Source organism: Oncorhynchus keta, chromosome 9 (assembly GCF_023373465.1).
Source record: "Oncorhynchus keta strain PuntledgeMale-10-30-2019 chromosome 9, Oket_V2, whole genome shotgun sequence".
NCBI lineage: Eukaryota > Metazoa > Chordata > Actinopteri > Salmoniformes > Salmonidae > Oncorhynchus > Oncorhynchus keta.
In genome coordinates, this window is record NC_068429.1 from 5,642,315 (window position 1) to 5,652,435 (window position 10,121).

The window sequence follows — 10,121 nt, forward strand, 5'->3', positions numbered from 1 at the left end:
GTCTTCCATCTTCCAGAGGTTCCCTCCTTCCCCCTCTTCCATCTTCCATCTTCCAGAGGTTCCCTCCTTCCCCCTCTTCCATCTTCCAGAGGTTCCCTCCTTCCCTGTCTTCTATCTTCCAGAGGTTCCCTCCTTCCCCCTCTTCCATCTTCCATCTTCCAGAGGTTCCCTCCTTCCCTGTCTTCTATCTTCCAGAGGTTCCCTCCTTCCCCCTCTTCCATCTTCCAGAGGTTCCCTCCTTCCCTGTCTTCTATCTTCCAGAGGTTCCCTCCTTCCCTGTCTTCTATCTTCCAGAGGTTCCCTCCTTCCCCCTCTTCCATCTTCCAGAGGTTCCCTCCTTCCCTGTCTTCTATCTTCCAGAGGTTCCCTCCTTCCCCCTCTTCCATCTTCCAGAGGTTCCCTCCTTCCCTGTTTTCTATCTTCCAGAGGTTCCCTCCTTCCCCCTCTTCCATCTTCCAGAGGTTCCCTCCTTCCCTGTCTTCTATCTTCCAGAGGTTCCCTCCTTCCCTGTCTTCTATCTTCCAGAGGTTCCCTCCTTCCCTGTCTTCTATCTTCCAGAGGTTCCCTCCTTCCCTGTCTTCTATCTTCCAGAGGTTCCCTCCTTCCCTGTCTTCTATCTTCCAGAGGTTCCCTCCTTCCCCCTCTTCCATCTTCCAGAGGTTCCCTCCTTCCCTGTCTTCTATCTTCCAGAGGTTCCCTCCTTCCCTGTCTTCTATCTTCCAGAGGTTCCCTCCTTCCCTGTCTTCTATCTTCCAGAGGTTCCCTCCTTCCCTGTCTTCTATCTTCCAGAGGTTCCCTCCTTCCCTGTCTTCCATCTTCCAGAGGTTCCCTCCTTCCCTGTCTTCTATCTTCCAGAGGTTCCCTCCTTCCCTTCTTCCCTCTTCCATTCTTTCCCTGTCTTCTATCTTCCAGAGGTTCCCTCCTTCCCCTTCTATCTTCCAGAGGTTCCCTCCTTCCATCTTCCAGAGGTTCCCTCCTTCCCCTCTTCCATCTTCCAGAGGTTCCCTCCTTCCCCTTCTATCTTCCAGAGGTTCCCTCCTTCCCTGTCTTCTATCTTCCAGAGGTTCCCTCCTTGCTCCTCTTCCATCTTCCAGAGGTTCCCTCCTTCCCCCACTTCCATCTTCCAGAGGTTCCCTCCTTCCCCCTCTTCCATCTTCCAGAGGTTCCCTCCTTCCTTCCCCCAGAGGTTCTCCTTCCATCTTCCATCTTCCAGAGGTTCCCTCCTTCCCCACTTCCATCTTCCAGAGGTTCCCTCCTTCCCCTCTTCCATCCCTCCTTCCATCTTCCAGAGGTTCCCTCCTTCCCCCTCTTCCATCTTCCAGAGGTTCCCTCCTTCCTCCTCTTCCATCTTCCAGAGGTTCCCTCCTTCCTCCTCTTCCATCTTCCAGAGATTCCCTCCTTCCCTGTCTTCCATCTTCCAGAGGTTCCCTACTTGCTCCTCTTCCATCTTCCAGAGGTTCCCTCCTTCCCCCACTTCCATCTTCCAGAGGTTCCCTCCTTCCCCCTCTTCCATCTTCCAGAGGTTCCCTCCTTCCCCCTCTTCCATCTTCCATCTTCCAGAGGTTCCCTCCTTGCCCCTCTTCCATCTTCCAGAGGTTCCCTCCTTCCCCCTCTTCCATCTTCCAGAGGTTCCCTCCTTCCCCCTCTTCCATCTTCCAGAGGTTCCCTCCTTGCTCCTCTTCCATCTTCCAGAGGTTCCCTCCTTGCTCCTCTTCCATCTTCCAGAGATTCCCTCCTTCCCTGTCTTCCATCTTCCAGAGGTTCCCTACTTGCTCCTCTTCCATCTTCCAGAGGTTCCCTCCTTCCCCCACTTCCATCTTCCAGAGGTTCCCTCCTTCCCCCTCTTCCATCTTCCAGAGGTTCCCTCCTTCCCCCTCTTCCATCTTCCATCTTCCAGAGGTTCCCTCCTTGCCCCTCTTCCATCTTCCAGAGGTTCCCTCCTTCCCCCTCTTCCATCTTCCAGAGGTTCCCTCCTTCCCCCTCTTCCATCTTCCAGAGGTTCCCTCCTTCCCCCTCTTCCATCTTCCAGAGGTTCCCTCCTTGCCCCTCTTCCAGAGGTTCCCTCCTTCCCCCTCTTCCATCTTCCATCTTCCAGAGGTTCCCTCCTTCCCCCTCTTCCATCTTCCATCTTCCAGAGGTTCCCTCCTTGCCCCTCTTCCATCTTCCAGAGGTTCCCTCCTTGCCCCTCTTCCATCTTCCAGAGGTTCCCTCCTTGCCCCTCTTCCATCTTCCATCTTCCAGAGGTTCCCTCCTTGCCCCTCTTCCATCTTCCATCTTCCAGAGGTTCCCTCCTTGCCCCTCTTCCATCTTCCATCTTCCAGAGGTTCCCTCCTTCCCCCTCTTCCATCTTCCATCTTCCAGAGGTTCCCTCCTTGCCCCTCTTCCATCTTCCAGAGGTTCCCTCCTTGCCCTCTTCCATCTTCCAGAGGTTCCCTCCTTCCCCCTCTTCCATCTTCCATCTTCCAGAGGTTCCCTCCTTCCCCCTCTTCCATCTTCCATCTTCCAGAGGTTCCCTCCTTCCCCCTCTTCCATCTTCCAGAGGTTCCCTCCTTCCCCCTCTTCCATCTTCCATCTTCCAGAGGTTCCCTCCTTGCCCCTCTTCCATCTTCCAGAGGTTCCCTCCCTTCCTTCCCTCCTGATTCACTGCTGCAGTCTGGAGGTAGTTATATATGTGGCAGTATTTTAGCTTGTATTCCAAATGGCACCCTATTCCCTATATAGAGCAATACCTTTGACCATGGTCTATAGTAGTGCGCTATGTAGGGAATAGGGTGTCATTTGGGACATTCAGCCTCAGCTCTTTGATACACAGATGGCCCACTAGTCTGCACCTGGTTTCCATTGGGACTATGGAGCTGTGACCCTGCATTACACATGAGAGGAACATGTCAGCTCTCTCTCTCCCTCTCCCTCTCTTTCTCTCTCTCTCTCCCCTCTCTCCCTCCCTCTCTCTCTCTCCCTCTGCCTCTCTCTCTCTCTCTCTCTCTCCCTCTCCTCTCTCTCTCTCCTCTCTCTCAGCCTCTCTCTCTCTCTCCTCTCTCCCTCCCTCTCTCTCTCTCTCTCTCTCTCTCTCTCTCTCTCTCCCTCCCTCTCTCTCTCTCTCTCTCTCTCTCTCTCCCTGAGTCTCTCTCTCTCTCTCTCTCTCTCTCTCTCTCTCTCTCTCTCTCTCTCTCCCCAGCCATCCTCCCTCTCTCTAATGAATAATAATCCTCTATGGAGGGATGAGGATGTCAGCCAGCCAGGTGGAGAGACTTGAAGGTAATGCTAATTCAGACCTGGGTACTGTGTGTGAACCCCCCACACACACACACACATACACACAAACCTTCAAACACACACAACTGTGTACCACTACGCGCAGATACGTACGTCTAGTTCCGCAACATCAAGGAATGCCTAAGGGGATGTTGGCGGTGGGGTTTGGAAAATGTCCAGGACAGACAAAAACACACACCACACCAAGACACGGCAGGTAAAAGCTCAGAGTCTCTTTGATGAAACGGCTCACCTTTAGAACTCAGTGTCGTTCCAGGCAACCTCCCTCCATTCCCTCCCTTCCCTCCCTTCCCTCCATTCCCTCCATTACCTCCCTTCCCTCCATTCCCTCCCTTCCCTCCATTCCCTCCCTTCCCTCCATTCCTTCCCTCCCTTCCCTCCCTTCCCTCCATTCCCTTCCTTCCCTCCCTCCCTCCGTCAGAATCTCAGAGAAGGTAACGAGTTCAAAAAGTCTCTAGTCGTCCACTTTGAGATCTGTTACCCGGCACAGCCAGAAGAGGACTGGCCACCCCTCATAGCCTGGTTCCTCTCTTGGTTTCTTCCTAGGTTTTGGCCTTTCTAGGGAGTATTTTCCTAGCCACCGTGCTTCTACACCTGCATTGCTTGCTGTTTGGGGTTTTAGGCTGGGTTTCTGTACAGCACTTTGAGATATCAACTGATGTACGAAGGGCTATATATTTTCTGTGTGATTTGATTTGATTTGACTGGGTCAAAGAAAGCTATTGTGTCAAAGACAAAACGTTTTTTTTTGGTAAGTCCTCTGTTTTCACAGAAGTCAGACAAGTGAACACAGCCCTAGTCAGAGCCGTAACACAGTATATGTCTCTGGTACTAGCTGGTGCATAGAGAAATTAACATTAAATTCCCTGTCAACAGCTCTGGTGGACATTCCTGCAGTCAGCATGCCAGTTGTACGTTCCCTCAACTTGAGACATCTGTGGCATTGTGTTGTGTGACAAAACGGCACATTTTAGAGTGGCCTTTTATTGTCCTCAGCACAAAGTACACCTGTGTCATGATCATGCTGTTTAATTAGCTTATTGCTATGCCACACCTGACAGGTGGAAATGTTTGCATTTGAGAGAAATAACATTTTTTTGTGTGCATGGAACATTTCTGGGATCTCTTTTTTCAGCTCATGAAACACGGGACGACATTACATGTTGCTTTTATACTTCTGTTCAGTAATACAAAGACCCAAACTTCAAAAATTATCCACCAGACCTTCCTGCTTTGACTTCCTGCTTTGCTCCTATGGGTACACTCACAACAGTCGGCAGTCCACCTATTATGACATCATTGTCTTGATTAGGAACACCAGGACCTCCCGGGTGGCGCAGTGGTCTAAGTCACTGCATCACAGTGTTAGCTGTGCAACTAGAGATCCTGGTTTGAGTCCAGGCTCTGTCACAGCCGGCCACAACCGGGAGACCCATATGGCCACGGACAATTGGTCCAGCATCGTCCGGGTTAGGGGAGGGTTTGGCCGGCAGGAATGTTCTTGTCCCATCGCGCACTAGCGACTCCTGTGGCGGACCGGGTGCAATGCACGCTGACGTGTTCGCCAGGTATACTGTGTTTCCTCTAACTCTTCGCTGCAAATGCCTTCCGGGTTAAGTGGGAAATGTGTCAAGAAGCAGAGGACGCGCGGCTCTCGCCCTTCGCCTCTCCCGAGTCCGTACGGGAGTTGCAGCGATGAGACGAGACTGTAACTACCAATTGGATACCACTAGACTGTAACTACCAATTGGATACCACTAGACTGTACTACCAATTGGATACCACTAGACTGTACTACCAAACCATGTACCTAGAGATCTACAGTCCTGTAGGTTCTCAAACCATCTACCTAGAGACCTACCGTCTGTAGGTTCTCAAACCATCTACCTAGAGACCTACAGTCCTGTAGGTTCTCAAACCATCTACCTAGAGACCTACCGTCCTGTAGGTTCTCAAACCATCTACCTAGAGACCTACCGTCTGTAGGTTCTCAAACCATGTACCTAGAGATCTACAGTCCTGTAGGTTCTCAAACCATCTACCTAGAGACCTACCGTCTGTAGGTTTTCAATCCAACCCTATTCAAGCTCACCTGTTGAAGTGAAAACATACAAGATGGTTGCTCTCTAGGAACATGTTTGTATATCCCTGGTCTAACTAATGCTGAGTGACAGTGTGAATGGCATAGTAAATGTCTAATTGTTGTAGGGCTGAACCCATTTAGTCGACTGGTCGATTGTTTGGTCGATAGGCTGTTGGTTGACCAAGATTTCTTTAATCGAGCAGTAGCAAAACATTTTTCTTTTAAACTCATGATGTACAAGACACCTGTCTGATTGGACTGATCCATTCTAGAGGCCTGTCTGATTGGACTAATCCATTGTGGAGGCCTGTCTGATTGGACTGATCCATTTTAGAGGCCTGTCTGATTGAACTAATCCATTCTGGAGGCCTGTCTGATTGGACTGATCCATTGTGGAGGCCTGTCTGATTGGACTGATCCATTCTAGAGGCCTGTCTGATTGAACTAATCCATTCTGGAGGCCTGTCTGAATGGACTGATCCATTGTGGAGGCCTGTCTGATTGGACTGATCCATTCTGGAGGCCTGTCTGATTGGACTGATCCATTCTGGAGGCCTGTCTGATTGGACTGATCCATTGTGGAGGCCTGTCTGATTGGACTGATCCATTCTGGAGGCCTGTCTGATTGGACTGATCCATTGTGGAGGCCTGTCTGATTGGACTGATCCATTCTGGAGGCCTGTCTGATTGGACTGATCCATGGTGGAGGCCGTGGGGGTGGCAAATTGCATCAGTCTAAGAGATGTGCTACTGAAATTGTATTTGGTTATATTAAATAAGAACAATTGTGCAATACAAATAAAAATTATGGATAGTGGTCGCTGTCTGGAGTTCTGAAAGAGATGTGCGCTGTTGAATTAACACCTTTTCCTAAGACCATGTTGCTATGTGCTATGTGCTATGTTGCTATGTGCTATGTGCTATGTTGCTATGTTGCTATGTGCTATGTGCTATGTGCTATGTGCTATGTTGCTATGTGCTATGTGCTATGTGCTATGTTGCTATGTGCTATGTGCTATGTCTATGTGCTATGTTGCTATGTGCTATGTGCTATGTTGCTATGTGCTATGTTGCTATGTGCTATGTGCTATGTTGCTATGTGCTATGTGCTATGTGCTATGTTGCTATGTGCTATGTGCTATGTGCTATGTTGTGCTATGTGCTATGTTGCTATGTGCTATGTGCTATGTGCTATGTGCTATGTTGCTATGTGCTATGTTGCTATGTGCTATGTGCTATGTGCTATGTGCTATGTGCTATGTTGCTATGTGCTATGTGCTATGTGCTATGTGCTATGTTGCTATGTGCTATGTGCTATGTCTATGTGCTTTGTTGCTATGTGCTATGTTGCTATGTGCTATGTGCTATGTGCTATGTTGCTATGTGCTATGTTGCTATGTGCTATGTGCTATGTGCTATGTGCTATGTTGCTATGTGCTATGTGCTATGTGCTATGTGCTATGTTGCTATGTGCTATGTGTGCTATGTTGCTATGTGCTATGTGCTATGTTGCTATGTGCTATGTGCTATGTTGCTATGTGCTATGTGCTATGTCTATGTGCTTTGTTGCTATGTGCTATGTTGCTATGTACTATGTGCTATGTGCTATGTGGCTATGTGCTATGTTGCTATGTGCTATGTGCTATGTTGCTATGTGCTATGTGCTATGTGCTATGTGCTATGTTGCTATGTGCTATGTGCTATGTGCTATGTGCTATGTTGCTATGTGCTATGTGCTATGTAATATGTTGCTATGTGCTATGTGCTATGTGCTATGTGCTATGTTGCTATGTTGCTATGTGCTATGTGCTATGTGCTATGCTATGTGCTATGTGCTATGTGCTATGTTGCTATGTGCTATGTGCTATGTTGCTATGTGCTATGTGCTATGTTGCTATGTGCTATGTGGCTATGTTGCTATGTGCTATGTGCTATGTTGCTATGTGCTATGTGCTATGTGCTATGTGCTATGTGCTATGTTGCTATGTGCTATGTGCTATGTGCTATGTTGCTATGTGCTATGTGCTATGTGCTATGTGCTATGTTGCTATGTTGCTATGTGCTATGTTGCTATGTGCTATGTGCTATGTGCTATGTTGCTATGTTGCTATGTGCTATGTGCTATGTTGCTATGTGCTATGTGCTATGTGCTATGTTGCTATGTGCTATGTGCTATGTGCTATGTTGCTATGTTGCTATGTGCTATGTTGCTATGTGCTATGTGCTATGTGCTATGTTGCTATGTTGCTATGTGCTATGTTGCTATGTTGCTATGTGCACAATAGCAAAGTTAACCAGCATATCGGTGTTTAGAACACATAGGTGGAGGCAGCAGCGGAGGTAGGAGACGAGAAAACGGCGCTTGACTTAATTGTCTAAGAGAAGTGAGGAGAGAGGAAACAGCAACATAATTAGGTCTTTAATCAATAACTGTATAATGTGCCCGCCTTTATAAATCATTCATATATCTCTACAGGAATAAGACAGATCCTGCTTCTGTTGCCTGTTGAAGTGTCTGTTTAATAGGCTACTGATTCCGTGCGCACCAAGCCGAACCAAGTCGGATAAACAATTTCACAAATTTGTCTGTTTTTAATCTTTGCTGTAATAAAGACTTTACACTTTTTCTTCGTTAGAACAGCCTCTCTTGTGTTATTTATAATCTATTTAGTGTTGTTTACACTGTTACAAATTGTCAGAAAAATAATATTTATAATAATAATGACCCTCCTTTTTCTTGATCTCCTGATTGTTATTATCATGATCATCGGTAATATCATTGTCATTAGTAGACTTACTATAGAACCACCATGTCATTATCATTAGTAGACTTAGTGTAGAACCACCATGTCATTATCATTAGTAGACTTACTATAGAACCACCATGTCATTATCATTAGTAGACTTAGTATATAACCACCATGACATTATCATTAGTAGACTTAGTATAGAACCACCATGTCATTATCATTAGTAGACTTAGTATAGATGTCATTATCATTAGTAGACTTACTATAGAACCACCATGTCATTATCATTAGTAGACTTACTATATAACTACCATGTCATTATCATTAGTAGACTTACTATAGAACCACCATGTCATTATCATTAGTAGACTTAGTATAGAACCACCATGTCATTATCATTAGTAGACTTACTATAGAACCACCATGTCATTATCATTAGTAGACTTACTATAGAACCACCATGTCATTATCATTAGTGGACTTACTATAGAACCACCATGTCATTATCATTAGTAGACTTAGTATAGAACCACCATGTCATTATCATTAGTAGACTTACTATAGAACCACCATGTCATTATCATTAGTAGACTTACTATAGAACCACCATGTCATTATCATTAGTAGACTTAGTATAGAACCACCATGTCATTATCATTAGTAGACTTAGTGTAGTAGACTTAGTATAGAACCACCATGTCATTATCATTAGTAGACTTACTATAGAACCACCATGTCATTATCATTAGTAGACTTAGTATAGAACCACCATGTCATTATCATTAGTAGACTTACTATAGAACCACCATGTCATTATCATTAGTAGACTTAGTGTAGTAGACTTAGTATAGAACCACCATGTCATTATCATTAGTAGACTTACTATAGAACCACCATGTCATTATCATTAGTAGACTTACTATAGAACCACCATGTCATTATCATTAGTAGACTTACTATAGATGTCATTATCATTAGTAGACTTACTATAGAACCACCATGTCATTATCATTAGTAGACTTAGTATAGAACCACCATGTCATTATCATTAGTAGACTTACTATAGAACCACCATGTCATTATCATTAGTAGTATAGAACCACCATGTCATTATCATTAGTAGACTTAGTGTAGTAGCCTGGTATAACCACCATGTCATTATCATTAGTAGACTTAGTGTAGTAGCCTGGTATAACTACCATGTCATTATCATTAGTAGACTTAGTGTAGAACCACCATGCCATGTAGACTATAAACCACCATGTCATTATCATTAGTAGACTTAGTATAGAACAGTCATTATCTTAGTAGACTTACTATAGAACCACCATATAACCACCATGTCATTATCATTAGTAGACTTCAGTGTAGTAGCCTGGTATAACCACCATGTCATTATCATTAGTAGACTTAGTATAGCAGCCTTGTATAACCACCATGTCATTATCATTAGTAGACTTAGTATAGAACAGCCTTGTATAACCACCATGTCATTATCATTAGTAGACTTAGTGTAGTAGCCTGGTATAACCACCATGTCATTATCATTAGTAGACTTAGTATAGAACAGCATTATCTTGTATAACCACCATGTCATTATCATTAGTAGTATAGCAGCCTTGTATAACCACCATGTCATTATCATTAGTAGACTTAGTGTAGTAGCCTGGTATAACCACCATGTCATTATCATTAGTAGACTTAGTGTAGTAGCCTGGTATAACCACCATGTCATTATCATTAGTAGACTTAGTGTAGTAGCCTGGTATAACCACCATGTCATTATCATTAGTAGACTTAGTGTAGTAGCCTGGTATAACCACCATGTCATTATCATTAGTAGACTTAGTGTAGTAGCCTGGTATAACCACCATGTCATTATCATTAGTAGACTTAGTGTAGTAGCCTGGTATAACCACCATGTCATTATCATTAGTAGACTTAGTGTAGTAGCCTGGTATAACCACCATGTCATTATCATTAGTAGACTTAGTGTAGTAGCCTGGTATAAC